The 18,006-nt window shown below is 43.8% G+C and overlaps 1 protein-coding gene across 3 annotated transcripts in view; it reads right to left on the bottom strand.

Moving 5' to 3' along the window:
* The window catches only part of BICRAL (BRD4 interacting chromatin remodeling complex associated protein like), an 84,538-nt gene that overhangs the window by 57,763 nt on the left and 8,769 nt on the right, over positions 1 to 18,006 (bottom strand). For all 3 annotated transcript variants that reach the window (XM_032463094.1, XM_032463093.1, XM_032463092.1), the window contains exon 2: positions 5,045 to 5,306. The gene's annotated coding sequence lies outside the window, so the exon portion shown is untranslated. The remainder of the gene's footprint in view (positions 1 to 5,044; positions 5,307 to 18,006) is intronic.

Here is an 18,006-nt window from a genome sequence, read left to right as displayed (position 1 = left end):
AGTCTTATCTTTCTTCTGCATTAGTCTCTTTCCTATTAGATAATATTTCCAGCCTACTTGAAAATGCTCTTATATTTACTATCATTAAAAAAAAAAAAAGGCGCTTCCTTATGACTAGGACATTTCGCTTTACACCAGAAATTGACACACTGTAATTGACTATACTTCAGTTTTAAAAAAAGCGCTTCCTTGACCCCACATCTCTCTCCAACCACTGCTGTGCGGTTTCTGTCCTCAGTTTATGGCAAAGCAAGCAGTTGATGTTCACCTCACTCCCATTCTCTCAGTGCATTCCAATCTGGCTTCTGTCTCCATATGCCACTGAAGCTACTTGTCAAGACAGCCAAATCCAAGTGGAATTTCTCTATCCTCACTGTTTAACTTCTCAGCAGTATTTGGCAGAGCAGACCATTCTCTCTTTTCTTGCAAAGAATAATTCACTGTCCCGCTTTAATGCTAAACTCTCCCAGTCTCCTTTGCCCAGCCTTTACCCATTGGTACTTTTAGCTTAGGCCAGGAACTTGAAGGAATCCTTGATCCCTCCCTCCCTCCCACAGCCAACCTATTAAGCAAATACTGATTCAACCTCCAAAATATACCTGAAACCCATCATCTACTCCGCTCCATCTTCACTGCCACTGTACTTGCCTAAGATACTATCAGTCTTGAGCTGACCTCAAGTTAGCCCCCTAACTGCCCTCTCTGCTTCCTCTTCCTCCAAAGAGCAGCCAGTGATATTTAAAAACACATACCACTGCCTTAATTAAAGTCCTACAATAGCTTCTCATTTTCATTAAAATAACACCCCCAAACTCCTGTACACCCTAATACAAGAGGCCTTGTGTGACCTTGCCAACTCCAACTCATTCCATTCTCCTCCTGCTGCTCTCCGTTCTAACATATAGGCCCTTCTGGGCCTTTCAGGTCTTTGCACTTGTCCCCAGGCCAGGAATGTCTCCCCAGCTTTTCACATGGCTAATATAAGCTCACGTTTCAAGTCTCCGCTCAAATGTCACCTTTTCAAGGGACACTTCTTGACTCTTACTAGCCATTCCCTATGACACACTTTTGTAGCTCCACCAGATTATTAATCTCTTTTAATTTTTCTTAATCTCTAACTATCTTGAATATTTGTGTTTACTTATTTCCCATTTTCCCCACTATACTATAAATTCCATGAGGGCAGAGATCTTGTCTGTCCTGAATTCCACTAAAGGCTACTTTAAAATAAAGAATCTACTCTTTCCCTCTGAGCAGGTTTATTTTAGATTTCCTCTCCTTTCAAGCTTTATAGGATTTAGTCAAAGAATATAATTACTTTGGCATTCACCACATAAAACAAGAGGAGAAAAACCACAGGGGACAGCCAAAGACTAGAACTCCACCCACCCACTAGTCTAGACAGAACAGACTGCACACAGGTATTCAACAGCTGCCCTTAAGAAAATTTTTCAAAATGTGGAAGAACAGAGAAGTGTGGATAAATGCAAAGATCATATAATTTTGACACCTGCACCAAAAATCAAAGTTTTCATTCTCTCGAGCAATTACTAAATACAACGGTGACTTCAGAATAAAAAAATAAAAGCACAAAGTAACTAAAGTATGTGGTCCTTGCTCCAGAGAGGTGAATGATTTCATCACTGACGTGGTTCTCTCTCATGTTGGTCTGGCTGGCTATTCATCAGCTGCTCTGGGTGTTTCTTCCTGACCTTCTGTGTCTTTAATATGCATACTGTTCTCATCAAGCCACGGGTTTATAATAATTTCCCCATCCTACTTCCCAAAACCTAAGACAGCTTCACAATTCAAAATTCTCAGTAGAATGAAATGATAGTTTTTAAAAAGCACTGGTATTTTAAAGCCTTAGGATACTTCAAACTTGCTTTCTGCAAGGAAAATTTCAAAAATTTGATAAATGGCAGAGAAAAATAAAAGTGAGAATAATATGAGCAATAAAACTGTGCAGAAGCTCAAAATGATATGGGCCTCAAGCCTCACATTCCAGTTCAAAAAAGCCAGCAGCACAGTGCATAGTGTAGTATAGTGCTGTTCTGAATGTGTGTCTGTGCTACAGTGGAATCATCTGCAGAGCGCTAGAATTACAGGGTCCTACACATTTGGATTTAGGGGATCCTACATGAGCCATGAGCCAGAATTTCAAAATTGGAGGTTGTCAGGAGCATCAAGAAGTTGAAAGTCAGAGTCTTAAAACTGAGATTGCCCAAAACATTAGACCTTTGGGGGAAAAAAAACCCCATCTGTCCTTAACAATGGATGTTACAAATCTGTATTGTAAAACATCTCCCCAGTTGATTCTAATGCTTAGATTTGGAAACCACAGGTATTGAGGCAAAAAACACAGCTTTTGGGATCCACTCAATTCTACCATTTAAAACTGCAAGAGACCTTGAACAACTCCACTACCTCGGCAAACATTATTAGTTCCTCCCCTGGTAAATAGATAATAAAAATCAATACTGTAGAACTGATACAACAAACAGGCATTAAAAAAAAGCACCAAAGTCCTGGCATAAAAGTGTTCAATACATGATAGGTTTTAAAGGGCCTAAAACATCTACTACAGTGTTTGTAAACACAAGGACACACTTAATGGTGCCACTATGTTACTTTTATCCACTAGATATTAACTATTTACTTTCCACCTCTGTGGACTCCTAGAGAGATTAGAGCTTTACAGACTTTTTTCTGAAGAATCTTTTCAGTAACAATTGAAAACAAAGTTAAAACCCACACATATCTTAATACACAGCTAGTACAGGGCATATAAATACTTATATGGATGCTTTTAAGGAGACAATAAGTGGGAGAATGAAGACGTCTGATACTGATGAGAAAGAGATGATCCAAAACAAAGTGCAACTATTTCTTTTTAGAAAGGGAGAGGAAAAAAGTCTCGGGAGTGTTTCAAGGCGACTTTAATTTTTCAGATCAGAGTTCTAAGAAACTGTCTTAATTTACTATCATTTGGGATAGGTAATATGAAAGCCAACAATAAGTTTCAAATGACAGGAACCCATCACCTTCCCACAATTTGACAACTAGAGAAATGTCTCTCCAGGGTTGTTTGAAAACACAACTAAAAAAATAAAACTAACGTGGGTACTATAGAGAACCATGTTACTGGAAAACAGACAGACTCTGCCTTCGACTTTCTTTTTCTTTTTTTTTTCTCCTCGAATTTTGTAGCTTGGTTTGACTCTATTCAAAATTAACTAGAGGAGGATGAAGGAAAACCCTCCATGCCCTGTCCCGAGCCAGGCCGGGGAAGACAAAGCAGTCCAGTTTCAGGCCGAGGGAAGGCGACGGAAAGCCCTCCCCTCCAATTTTGGCTGGGGGGATGCGGGTTCAGGGAGGGAACCCCTCGGTTGCAAGGCTCGACCCTCAGCCCACTTCCTTCCTCAAACACAAGTGGTAAAAGGGACAAGACGCCGCCAGCCCCAGCCCCTTACCCCTACGGGCCGGCGGCCTCATCTTTTGAGTCTGGGGGCCCCGGGCCCATGCACACGTAGCCCCGACACCCCGGACCTCCCGGCGCTCGGGCCGGCGAAGCGTCCACGAAGGGCGCCGCCCGAGCCGCCAGGGAAGATGGCGCCCGCGGAGCAACTGCGCCACCAGCTCTGGCGACGGGCCAGGCCCAGCGCCATCTTAGCGCCTTCCAACCGCTCCCCGACCCCACCCCACACAACCCCGCAAGAACCCGCATCCGGAGCGATCCGGGGGGAGGGCGAGAACCGCGTCAGGCCCGCGCACTCTCGGCCAAAAGAGTGCCACCCAGCCTCTTGTCTCTTCAGACTGGTCGCGCGGGCCCCGAAGGAGGCGCCTGGCTGGGCCGTGGGTCCTCCGCGCGGCGCAAAGGCTCGCCAGGGCCCGGCCGCGGGTCGTCGGCGCTGCTTCGGGCCCAGGCAGCGAGGCGACCGGGAAGGGCCGGTGCAGCCGGCAGGCGCGCACCGAGAACTGGGCTGGACCGGGAACTGGGCACCGGGCCGCGGCGGCAGGCCGGCCCCGAGCTCTCCCTGCCGCGGCCCGGCCCGGCCCCGCTCTCTCCGCCGCGGCAGCCCGCAGGAGCGGAGGGAAGGAGGAGGAAGCCAGGATGAAAAATAAACCCTGTCCCGGCCGTCGCCTCCCTCCCACCCGCTCCCCTCCCCCTCAAGACGCGGGGTCCATTTTGCCGAGAAGAAAAAAATGCGATTCACACCCAAGAGCTTCCAAGAGAGAAAAGAAACGAGGGGGGTAAAACCGAGGGGAGGAGATTGGAAAAGCTTATTTTTCTTCCTCGCCCGCCGTCACTCCTGGCCCTCCCTGCCCCCTGCTCGCGGCCCCGCCGCGCCGTCCTCCCCTCGCCGAGCCTCGCTCCCTCCTTCCCGGCTCCCGGCGGCTACGGGGGGGGGGGGGGGCGGAAACACACTCACACTCGCACACACAACTAATTTTAAACCGGCTCAATCAATGAGTCATTAAAAGGCTTCCCTCCCCTCTCCTCCCCACCACCAACCGCCACGCCACCCCCTTCCCAGGCTCTCCCTCTCCCCGCTCCAGAAATTTGCATCCGCGGAAAGGGAAAAAAAAAAAAAGGCGCTGGGGCCCCCACCCCGCCGAGGCGCCCCCAGCCCGGCCCCGCCGCCCCCTGCCCGCCCGCGCCCCCGCCTGAGACACTGAACTTGGTCTTCCCGGGGCCCGGGCATCGCTAGGAAAGGCATAAACACTCGATTCCCCTTTTCTCCGTGTCCATTAAACATCCACCCACCACCACCATCACCCACCCACAACCCCCCCCCCAAAAAAAAAAACACAGCCTTAGCCAATAGCTCTCTGGGCTGAAACCTAATATCCTGGTTTTGGCAACTCGGTGTTTAATTTGCTCCTCTTTCTTTTCTATCTGTCTGGAAATAGATCTCTAGCCCCCCCTCCCTCGCATTTCCCCTCCCCGAAGGAAAGAGGCAGAGGAAGGAGGTTGTGTGTGTTTTTTTTTCTCCTTGAAATTTTTATCACAAAATTATAATACACTCAAAGGGAAACTCACCGTCATGAAAAAGCAGTGCCTTGTCAACGGGGTTTCTGCGCCATCGCACCAGGGGCGGCGGCGGCGGCGGCGGGCGCGGGGCGCGGGGCGCGGGCGCGGGAGCTCCCGGCCGAGCGGCGCCGGCCACACGCGCTCCGCTCTCTCTCTCGCTCACCCCCGCGCCGGGCGGCGGGCGCCCGCTCCCCGCGCCCGCCCGGCCTTCATGCTCTGCGCCCGGGCAAACCGCTCGCTTGCTCGTCTACCTCCAAACTTCGGTTCTTGCCTAGCAAAAAATGTGGAGATTAGAATTTTTTAATTAAAAAAAATGTTTCTTTAAAGAAAAATCAAGCTCCAGAGCTGTTAATTCCTGTTTCCTTTGGGATTCTTTTTAACTTCAAGAAATGTAGTGGTTTATTCAAGAAACAGGGTTTTTTGGCTTTTTTTTTTTTTAAAGATCTACAAGATGCGTGCTATTCTCCGCAGGCGCCCTGCACACACACACACATACACGCACACACACACACACACACACAAACACGCACACACACACTCTCCAGTTTTAGCTCGACGCGGTGGGGGGTGGTTAAAAACAAAAAACACAGTATTTGTTTAGAACTCTAATTAGACCAAGTCCCATTAAACCTTTTTTGCATACGTTTCTTTAAAAAAAAAACGAAAACATCACTTTTAACTTAGTTATATGGCAAGTAACTGATTCATTCTAACTTTTGTATCTACTAAGCTTTCCTTTGCAACACCCTCTTTACATTCCAAAATGCTGTGAAACCTTATCTGTAAACCTGTGTGTCGACATTATAAAGAAAAGAAAAAAACAAACAAAAAACTTAAGCGGCCAAGATGAAGGTGAGGAGCTAAGTCACTCTCAAAATATCCAATTCCCACTGCTTTCTCATTTTACAGATATCCTTTATCACCACATTTGTCGAATTTTCATTACGTGATCCCCAGCCTTAAAAAGACATTCAGTGAAATGAAACGGGTTAAAAAAAAGAGGGAGAGAGCTATCCAACCTTTTAACACTCTTTAGTCCTAGTCCAAGTATAATTATCACTGTTTTTAATCTCAAATCTCGAATGTTGAGACATCTCCATAAACCATCCAGCACCCAGAGTAGTTAAATAAATGTTAATTATGACAGTGTGGATTGGGAGTGGGGGCCTTTGTGGTCTAGGTTGATTACATTTATTTTTCCTGTAAATGCCCACAAAAATATAGTTGGGGGATTGTTGTCTTTTATTTTACATAAACATCAAGGAAAAGATGAATTGCATGAGCAGGTGAATCAGATTTTTAAAAATCTTAAGTAAGCTCCAGAAATATTCTAAAATTATTTTAAGTTAGTTTGTAATACATATAGCTGAATAAACAGAATGCTCAAACCCATGTCCCCCAGATATTTGATGAGTTCCATATAAAATTATCCCTAGATTTAAATTATTTAACTGAAATTGGTTAGTTTCTAATACAATATCACCTTAGCATTTCATAGTAGCACACCTTGCTTGCTTTTATAAGGATACTGTAACTATTACTATTTTATTGCACAAAATAGATATGTCAAGGTTGGCATACAATGTTGTGATATTCAAAATAGAAGATCTTTTAAAAAAACAAACCATATCTTGTTCTAGTAACTGCCACTCTCTCATTCACAATGTGTGCTTTGTATTTATATGTGCCTGAATAATACAGTGATTTAGTATCACATAGTATCATGGAGGTGTTTTCTCAGATGTGTATTGTGCTTCACAATCAGCCAAGGCCTTCCTGGAACAGTAGTTTTTGCATAAATTAGCATATTTCTCTACACTTGACAGTTGGACCAACCAGTTTTCTAATTGGCTTGAGAAATTTCGAAACATGTTTTAAAGTGCCTTTGGATTGGCTGGAGTTTAATTATAATACACATTTTGAAGAATTACATTTCAAAAGAGTCCATGGATTATTCGCAATTAGGGCCCACCAGGCAAGTTTTACAGCTGTTGCTCCACAGCTCCAAAGAAATATTAATGGATTTCAGAAAGCTGTTCTCCTAAGTAGGCCAAAACCCCTAAGAAACACAAATCTGACTGAAAGATCACCTACTAAAACTGAATTTATATACCCATGAAGAGTATAGGACATTGTAGACTTTTTAATGAAGCACTGACATTTATTGAGGGCCTACTAAGTGCCACCAGGCATTATTCTAGATACTTTATTACTATATTGTACCTTTTTGCATGAAACTTCATGTAGACCCATAGAATTGTGTTTAATTGTCCAGATTTTTTGCAGATAATGCTCCCAGTGGTTTCACTAATCTGCCTGAGGTCATCGGTCTAAAGGCTGGTGGGGGAACCCAGGCCTGGTTGACTCTGTAACTCACCCTCTCTTCAAGGCCCCAAAAGGATCCTGGGAACAAGCAGTCCCTGATGTTTCAATAGACTCAAAGTTCAGTGGTGTGGCATAGGCAGAGGGGACCACCCTCTAATTAGGGAAGACCTACTTTGAGAGTGCTAGTCATCAAATCTAATTTAAAATATGGGGGGGGGGGTGTCACGATATACTGGGACAGCAGTGGGGAGAATCTCAGATTTACCAGGTAACACCAAAATTGAAATCATTTAAAAATAAAACAAAAACAACTTCTTAATTTTTTTCCCATGTGGATAAAAGAACATTTTAAATAAGGTATATGCCTTTATACATAAAGTTTTAAGTTATGGTTTATAGAGACAGGATTTTTGTATTTGAATGCAAGATAAGGAAATCTTTAAAGAGGAAAATTCTTAAAATGGCTTGACTATATGCAAATAATTTGTGTTGCCTACAATTTAATTATGTACAATTAAATGGTCACTCCTATGGTTTCCATCTGTGTATGTGACCCACAAAGAAGGGCAACTGGACACAGAAAAAGAAAAAGATGTAATTATAATTGAAATGTTCTAGCATTGGGCCTCTAAACAAACAGGCCCAATGTCCACTTAACAAATGAAAGTGCAAATGTTTCTGTTTTCTTGTGTTCTTCCTCCAAATGTTCCCCTGGGTTGGTTGGCCATTCTCAGAGGGGGAGAATGCAAATGCTGGAGATTAACTGGTGATATGCATGATCAGATGTGTCCAGATCACAGAAATCTGAAATATACCCATTGAGTTAGCAAGTGCTCTAAACAGCATTTGTGAAACAAAACTTTTGAAGTTCTCAATGTGTATAAATAAGATACAGGTACATACTTTTATCTGTACCTATTGAGGTATTTATATTCTGAGGCTTAAATGCACTGGCTCTGTACTCAGACTGACCTGGGGTCAAATTCCACCTTTGTCACACACCAGGTGTGTGGCTCTGGGCAAGTCACTTCACCCCTCACAGCTTCAACTTCCTCATCTATAAAACGGGGATAATTATAGTGCTCACATCTGAGAGTTATTTTAAGGATTCAGGAACCAGTTCACAGAAAATATTTAGTATGGTGTCTGAAACATAATGAGAAGTCAGTACATTCAGCGAATATTCTTCCACCTCACTTTAGTTATGTGTCAGGTTGAACCACATAAAATCTTCCCATGTAAATTTCCAATAGTAATCACACATGATTCAACCAAATATATCTCACTTAGGTTCTCTCCTGGATAGGGAGCTCCTCAAGGGCGCTTTATTTTCTAAGGGCCTACCAGATTATTTTGTATATAATTAGCTTGCAGCCAATACTTGCAGAATAAAAGAAAAATAGCCCAGTCCACAGATGTATAAGAATACAAGGGATAAGTGTATCTCTACCTAGACACACACACACACACACACACACACACACACACACACACACACACACACACACACACATATAGAAAGCAAATAATACAGTAAGTTTCCCTAAACCACATAAAACCATTGCCCAGTTGATCCCAGGCAGTATTGCCTAATGACTTACAAGTTCTTCCTCTCTCTCTCATCAGTTAGAGCTTTATAATTGCCACTTTTTAGCCATGTGACCTTGGCCTATTTTTTTTTTTTTAACTTCTCTCACCTCAGTTTACTCATATGTAAGAAGAACGTGATAATACCTGTACCTCAGGTCAGTAGGGGGAGAGTTAAATGATCCGAGATACGCAAGTCCCTTGCTTTAGTGCCTGGTGTTACAGTGAATATTTAATAATAGTTGCCATTATTGTTGTGGTTAATACTATTATTAGAAATAATGTGGAATTGTTTTCAAAGCAATGGTAAATAAGCAATTGACTGGAGTGATTACAAATGTTTTCAATACCTTGCCTACATTATTATTTTATTTGATAGATGAACATAAACACTTTAAATCATCTTTGTAGAGACTAAGGTTATTCTAGTCATGACACATTTCAAGCTGGTTATTTTCCTTGACAGACTTAAAAAAAAAAATCTGAACTCCTACAAGCTTCTAGTACAAGGATAAGGAGTATAGCAGAACTGTTGGGGGAAAAAAAAGTCATCAGCACTCCCACTGGCCTTGCTGTCTCCCACATCCAGCCTGCTCCCCCACAGAGTGTGTGAGGGGGAGGACAGTCATCAGGTTAGGGGGACACCACGTGCCTCTGGAAGGCATGGCTGGGCGGCAGCCCTCACCAGCCCCCAGACCCCTGTGGGGCTCTGCCACAACTCCCAACCTCTCCTAAACAGAGCATCTTTCCACTCCACCAGGCCCAGGAGGATGGTTGATTGTAGAGGCAGCAGAAGAGGTCTCATAAGCTCAGAATTTGGTGAGCCTTCAAGATAGGATACCTATGCAAAGGGCTTGCTCAATAAATGTCAGTGTCCATCCTGAAAATGAAACTACTAAGAAGTAAGACATCTGAGGAAGGGACCACCCCTAAAGGTGACTCATAAATACAAGTAGAGGACAAAGAAATAAGCAGGTACTAAGCAGGCACCAAGATATATCCTCAACACTGAAGGAAAAAAACTGAGGGAGTAGAGACACTGTATCACCTCCATGAGTATTTTGATCTCTAAAGAGCCACATTCTTATATGAGCACAGGAAAGTTAATCAGGCAACTTGAGAACTCAGGAAATACTCCTCAAACCATATAATTCTCTCTTTCCTAAATCTTCTAATTACTAGTGCCATTTCCCAGGTACTCTAACACTGAGCAAAGGTTCAAGTCCTTTTGTACCCCAAAAAAGTTTAGACATTTCCTTCACTGTAAATCATGCCAATCAATTAGCAGTTGGGTATATTGATCAGTCCCTTGTGAGTCACATTAACTTTAGTCAGGACTAAGACAATCAGCAGGTGTGCAATCAGAGCAAAGGACATATACTCTCTACATGTTTTAGGATCATCTATGATTCCCTCTTATTCTCTTACCTCCCTTAACCCATGTAACCCACCTCCAAAATCTCCCTCGAATCCAGCCTGTCTCCTCCACCAACTGCCTCACCTAAATGCAGGTCCTCATCTCTTGCTCGGCCTCCCACTTTTACTCCCCTCCAATTATTCTTCTGTCTAAATGACTACCAAAAAAAAAAAAATCACCTTTTAAAAACCCAGTGTTGGTCATATCATACCTCCATCAGCACCTCACTGCCTGGGGAAGCTTATTAGAAATACAGACTCCCAAGGCCAAACCCATCACTGGAGAAATGGAATTTTGGGGGAGAACTGAGGTCCTGATATTATTTGTATTTTCTAGTGTCATTAGCTCCACCTGCCCTCCCAGGTGCACCCCCCCAGCCGCTCCTCTCCCCGAACCCTGCAGTCCAATCACAGAGAATACCAGCCTGCAAACAAAGGTCTCCATTTGGGTATATACTTTTCCTTCTGCCTGGAATGCCCTTCTGCTTCTGGGGCAAACCCACCATTCCCACCATTCTCCAAGGTCCAGTTCAAATGCCAGCTCCTCCAGGAAGCCTTCCTCCATCCCCTACATCGGTGGCTTTCAAACATCTTTGCCTGAGACTCAATCTCAAGAGATTTCACATTACAATGCAATTATATAACTGAAACGAAGGTTTCAGAAAACAATATCTAAGCTCACTATGGAGGATGCAACTTGATCTATTTCATTTTACTATCCCATTTAAAAACATGCTGTTTGCCACCTTATAATGGATTTCATGATCCACTAATGGAGGCACTCCTCATTTGAAAAATACTGCTTAAAGTGAATAAGTGACTCCCTTCTCTATGCATGTAATACGTACTCTATTACACTATTTATAACAATCTACAGTAATGATCTGTTTACAGTCTGTCTTCACCCCCCATTTTCCTCCCCCAAATATGCACACACCACAAGGAAGTCAGCATATCTGGGCAGTTACCCAACCGTTGACAAATGCAGAAATTAGAATATTGGAGAAGGAATAATTTGATTGCTTTTGCTTGTGTCTAATTTTTTTTTTCCATTTCTGGTTATGGTTCACAGAATAGTCCATCAGCGTCTCCCAAGAGGCTGAGCCTGGAAATCATATTAGCTTCAACCCTTAAGTTAACAGCAATTAAAAAAAAAAAAAAAAAAGCTGCTGTATTTCACTACAATTTAACCAAGGTGTAAATTTTTCTTCCTCTCAAAAACAAAAACCACGTATAGGCAAAACCAATCAGAAAATATTTTGTCTGGTTGCTAGCTTGCCAAGATAGTACAAATGTGGGCAAACAAATCTCTTACTTAGATACTTAAAGCAAATATTCAAAAACCTCAAAACCCTCCTTCCGTACCACTTCAGAAAGGAAACCTCCCCTCCCGCAGGGCGGGTGCAGATATAGAGGCCTTTCTATCTGTGCTGCCTAGAGCCCCACGTCTCACTAGGCTGTGCCCATCAACACAAGCACATGAAAAAAGTAGGGAAAAAACAAGAACAAAACCAAAAAGAAACCAGAGCAGCAAAAAGGAACCGCGGTAACGAACCCGGGCAGCAAGTTCCGGTGCGAACTGTACCTGCGATGGATGCGCGGGGGAGACAGCGGGCCGCAGGGGGAGGGCTCCCTTTTCTGCAGCACGTGGCTCCATAGACAGGAAACCTGCCTGCAACACCCCCCAACTCTGCGCACCGCTCATTTGCGGCATCGTCATTTGTGTGATGCTAATTTGCTCAGTGTCCTCCTAAACGTACTGAGATTCAGTGAAAATACGGTGTGGGCTGGGGGCGCTGGCCCTAAGACAGGCTGGGAGTGGAGGAGGGATGGCATCAAGTGTGGTGGAATGCTCTGGGGGCCAGGGGACGGAGCAGGCAACTCCGTCCAAGGAGAGCGGGGAAGACGAGTCACTTAAGAGCTGGGTTTTAAAGGATGAATAAGAGTTCTCCAAACCGTGAGGGGAAGGAGAGGAGAGAGCTCCAGGTGGAGGAACTTTAGGTAGGGGAGTCATTAATCAATATAAATTGGGGGGGGGGGGTACCTCCAGACAGATAGATGGTGAGGGGCTTTGTTGCTCATGGCCAAGAGCATGGATGATTCTTTAGGCTGCGTTTTCCACACTGCAGGTCACAATGTGACTGATTGCGAAATCTATGAGACTTGGACCGGCTTTCATAAAAACTGAAACTGCCTAGAATAGAAAATATCTAATACATCGTGGATAGTGAGGGTGTAAACTCTTTTGTGAAGTTTATTTCCATTATAAAGGTGTCTATGTACTGATTTGCAATGTAAAATGTATTTCTTACTGTGGTGGTGATTTAAAAATTTTCAGAAAAAAACAAAAACAAAACCAAAAATTCCATCTGGGCAAAAAGGGGCCTCACTTAAGGGGAGTGGTAGAACGCATGTCTAGCATTCATGAGGTCCTGGGTTCGATCCCCAGTACCTTCAGTAAAAACAAATAAATAAACCTAATTACCACCCCCCCACACCAAATAAAATAAAGTAAAAAGGGGATTCACTTGAGGATGGTTAACTGCTATGAGCAGATCTAAATTTTATTAGGATAAGTGTGGCGGCTCAGGGGACACAGTGGTGGTGTTTTTATAAGTCTTCCCACTACCATCGTGAGCTCCTCAAGGACAAGAACTCTGTGTCACACAGCTGTCCATTCCTAGCACCTGGCACACAAGTAGGCACTAAATACATGTTTGTTGATTGAATATGATAACTAATCTTCAAGATAATTCCCAAAGAGCCTCATCTCTTGGCATTCTTGCCTTTGTGTATCCTCCTCCCATGCTATACCAAGCTTGGTCTGTGTGACCAATGGAATAGGACAGAAGTGATTATCATTTGTGAGGTTAGGTTATAAAAGGCTGCAGCTTCCATTTTAGGGGCTCTTTCTGGAACACTGGAGGGGAAGTCAGATGCCTCGTCCTAAGGATACCCAACCTATGCAGAGACAGGGAGACCCACAGAGCCAGGAAATGAGGTCTCCAGCCAACAGCCAGTGAGGAAAGGAGGCTTTCTCTGGGTCATGGAAGCAGATCACCCCCCCAGCCCACCCTTCACAGGATTACAGCCCCAGGGCACAGCTGGACTACAGTCTCATGAGAAACCCTGAGGCAGAAACATTCATGGAAGCTGTTCCTGGGTTCTGAACCCACAGAACTGTATTATAATAAGCACTTGTTTTAAGCTGGTAAGTCTTGGAGTACTTTGTTATACAGCAAAAGACAACTAGTACACTGAATTATTCATGAAGTCTAGAAGAGCTGAACGAGAACACCAGTATCCTAGAGTTATCCAGTGTTTACTATAATTGTTTTTTCTCAAAGAATCCATCTTATCACATTTTCTGTATGACTTGATTAGGGAGAGTCTCCCTACCCAACCTGGACCAACTGGATTCTCCCCTCTAGTATTAGTACTTGAGACACAGAAACTGGGTCAGCTGTGAGGAACAGACTGTGAGTCTGGAAAGACCAAGGGTCAAGGCCACCATTTTGGAGCAGTTATAATGGGGCCCATGCAAGTGGATAGGAACAGAAAGGCCAACGTGTCTGGAGGAAGAAGAAAGTAGATTCCCAGGGGGCATGGAAGAAGGGGAGAGGAGAGGAGAAAGTGCCTGACGATATTCTAAGCCCCATGAGGTCTGGTTGCCTTTCTAGTATTTGGGCTGGAAGATTCCTCTTCCTTATAATTATTTCCCATTTGACTTGCTTATCGATGTGTGAGTTCCCTGTCTTGCAACCAAAGATCCTCGAATGCACCTCCAGCCAGCCTCTCTCCAGTGCTGGCAGAGGAGCAGTTCCTCCTGCTGTGGCAGGTCGAGGATCTCTCCAGAAAAGAGGAACAACTCGCCAGAGCCGAAGCTGTATTACTTCTGCTGTGTAAAAGCGGCTACAGATGGAGTAAAAAGTCCTTTCAGATCATCCAACTCCTTTTGCCTTAACTCCATTTTCACTGAATAATCCTTTGATTATTAATGTACTTCAATTTAAAAAGCTGTCTTCTGGCCAGCTGACCTAATCATTCGAGTGGTTGGGTAGGTTCATGCCCATTATAAATTCACAGACTGGCTTTCAAATACAAATCATTCTTGAATAACCTCCATTTCATTTCCACTGCCCTCGGTCAAGCCCTGTCATTTATCCAATAACCCGCTGCAGCAGTCTCCCCATGGCACTCGCCCAGCTCCAATCCATCCTCTTCAACTCCTCTTCCTAAACCACAAAGAATCCCATGCTGTACTCCCTGCTCAAAACCTCCGATGGTCCCAGTGTCTTCAGAAAGACTATGGGCTCCAGCCGGTCTTCCACCTCACCCCTCGGCACTCATCTGGACTCCTTGCCCGAGGGCATTGCTCCAAGTTCCTCAAATGCAACTGGTGCCCACCCGGCTCTGCTCCTCTTCCCATTGCTGGCATCCCTCTCCTCTGGGTACTGCCCTTGCCTGCTTACTTCCCCTCATTCCTCTCTGTCCTCCGCCTCCCTCAACCCTTTGTACTTCCACAGAACTTCCTATCTCCTTTATGACACTCCCTGCAGTCAACTTGACTTATAGCTCATTGTCTTCTTGTCTATCCCTGGATCGAGAGCCTCAAGGAGACCAGGACTGTGCTTTGTTCATGTCCATTTTCTCCTCACCCCAGGGCCAAATAAAGCATCCTGCATCAATACTTTAACATTTATTTAGTGTCTTCTGTACCCAGGCACCTGGCTGCTGTTGGAGGTAGCAGGCACTCAACAAATGGCTACTGAGTTGATGACAGTCAGTCAGGGTCGCGCGGACAAGTTTCCCCTGGGTCTAATGATGTTCAGGTGAGGTGACCACCTAGCCTCTGCACGTGCAGAGCTGAGAGCAGTGCTGGACTCCTGGTGACACCCACAGTGCAGCAATGAATGAATGAATCTCAGCCTAACTTTTTTTTTTTTTAATAAAAGCAAAGTGCAATTTCTCACATCCTGATGAACATGCTGCTCCCCTTTTCTTTTCTTTCCCCACTCTTTCTACAATTGCTATTATGACTCACAGGCACATGACAGAATGCAAGCTTTAGGTCAACAACTACTGGAGAATGGGAATGGGGTAGCCTCCCCACCCCCGCACAGTTATCTGGTTGATACGTTTTAGAAGAAGGGCATGTGGGTCAACCCACAAGTGACTTTACTGTAGTTCTTTCAAAAGAGTCAGCATCTACATATGAAGGCAGAGGCAGAATCTGGTCCTGATTTGCTCACTGACAATCTCTGTCCTGTCCCCAACTCTTCTTGTGGGAATGCCTTGGTCCTGGGCAGACCTGAGACAGACAACCCAGAGTCCTAAAGACACACAGAGTTATGAACAGAGAACTTAACACAGTCATTCCTAAAGCAAAGGATCAAGAAGTACTGGAATTAATAAGCAAAAGACAAACAAACAAAAATATACCCATTGCATATGTTTTCTCCTCTTTTTAAATAAAAATGAAGATGTCTATGCACTAAATTTCCATCTTGCAGAGGCTATGTACTAAATGAATACTGCTTCAAATCAATGCTTACAAATCAAGGCCACAGGTTCTAAAAAGGCAGCAAAGCATACTGCCCAGACCCCGGACAGCCTCCAGCGCTACCTACACGGCAGCAGGACACGCCAGCCTGGAGAACGCGGGGACACCGTCAGCGGCTTTGGCCTTCTGGGGAATCACACCTTTGTGAAGAGCCTATCTTTCTTGGTAAATCTTCCCATCCCAAGTTCCACTCATTCTTCGGACAAACTTTTTATTACTTTAAGAGAGTTAAGCTCTTAAGACAAAGAGTAGAGAAAACAGCATGCTATGTTGAAATGCTGATGGTGGCCAGGGGCGCGGCTCCCTCACAAGCTAAATCACTGTCCCTGTCTACAGGTCTCCTAAGATGTGCTGGGATTTGTACAGTCTATAATGAAAAAGATTGTGAAAAGGAATATATATATATGTACAACTGAATCACTGTGCTGTACACCAGAAATCAACACAACACTGTAAACTTACTGTACTTCAATTAAATATATATATATGAAGAAATACCAGTGTTATCCTGATAAATTGGCAAAAACTGAAATGTGTTGGTTAAAGTGAGAAAAACCAATATTCTGATATACCATGTGAGGAAGTATAAGTCAGAATAGCTTGTGGGGGAATGCCAATTCGCCACAGTCTATTAAATTTTACACTGGGCATATTACTTCTCAGGTGAGCAAATCTATTTCTTGTTGTCTAGTCTAGCAAACACCTACACATGTTTCACAGGAAATATGTTCAGGGTTATCCATTACAGCCTTGCTTGTAATAGTAAAGTCATTGGAAACATCATAAATGTCTATCCATTAAATGATTAAATGTAAAAAAAAGGAAAAGAAAAAAGGGGAAAAAAAGATGTGCTTTTTTTGTGCCCCTGCAAATTTCGACATGTCCTGGATCACTGGGTCCCTCCCAGAGAGCAGACCTCACATGGGTCAGAGCTGCACGGGCCTTACACTGTACCTCCCACCACACACTCACATTCCTGAACTTTATGTGCCACTGTGCCCTCGTCCAAAGTGGCATCTTTCACTTTCTGTAAGCAAACTTCCATTATCTTTATAAACAGAAGGAGGAGAAAGCAGCTGCAGCACAAACTGGTTCCCATTTGACAAGACAGTCCCAGGAACTGGCCTGACGGCCGTATTTCCCATCGCTATTGTATCTCAAGGACACAAAAGAGTCCCTTTATCCACATCACCAAGCACGTCTGAGCACCGTACGTGCAAGCGTCATTCACCAAACCATTTTTCCCAAACTTCTGTGACCATAACCTATAAAAAGAAATACATTTTATCCTGCAAGTCGTGTATATGTATATGTAAAATATATACATATAATATAAATTTGTTCATGCAATACAGTGCATCTGAGATTTTCTATTCTATTTTATTCCTTTTGTCATTAAAAACAAAATGTAGACCTCGATCCACTAAGTGGACTTCATAACCTTATCGGGTGGAAACCTGCGGTTTGAAAATAGTCATTTGTAATATTTCACAGAATAGTGGTGTCTTGTAGAAAATAATGAAATCCTATCTAAGGAAGAAAACCTTTAAACTTCAAGGCAGAAGAGTTGAAGAGGAATAAATGTTTTGCTTCTTCTTTAACTTTCAATTGCCAGGACACTTGAAAAGCATCTGATCTCAATAAATGAGCATTTCTACAAAAGCCTTTAAACTATCTCAAAACCTTGTGGGTCACTATTCCCCTTACACTGAAGAAGAAAAACCCTGAGGTTGCAAAGGTATATCCCCCTATCTGTATTAAAAATTCGCATCTGTTTGGGAATCAAAATAGGCTGTATCTTTTAAAGAATCTTAAAATTGTTATGCCTTCAAATTATTACCCTCCTGGCAAGGTTACCACGAAGATTAAATGAGATAATAGGAGGGAAGTGCCAGGTTCTTGGATTATCTTTTCCTGCCTATGCCTGAACTCTGTGTGCCCTGGGGGCTCACTCACCTGCTCTTCAGAGCAACACAGGACAGCCGGTTCCTCAAGTTGCTTCCTGGCTCCATGGATAAGAATAAATATCATTACAAACTAGGATTCTAGAGTGCCTGAGCTGAGTATTTCATTTATTCCT

This window comes from Camelus ferus, chromosome 20, assembly GCF_009834535.1.
Source record: "Camelus ferus isolate YT-003-E chromosome 20, BCGSAC_Cfer_1.0, whole genome shotgun sequence".
In the NCBI taxonomy this organism is placed as follows: Eukaryota; Metazoa; Chordata; class Mammalia; order Artiodactyla; family Camelidae; genus Camelus; species Camelus ferus.
This window is presented reverse-complemented; position numbering and strand designations above follow the sequence as displayed.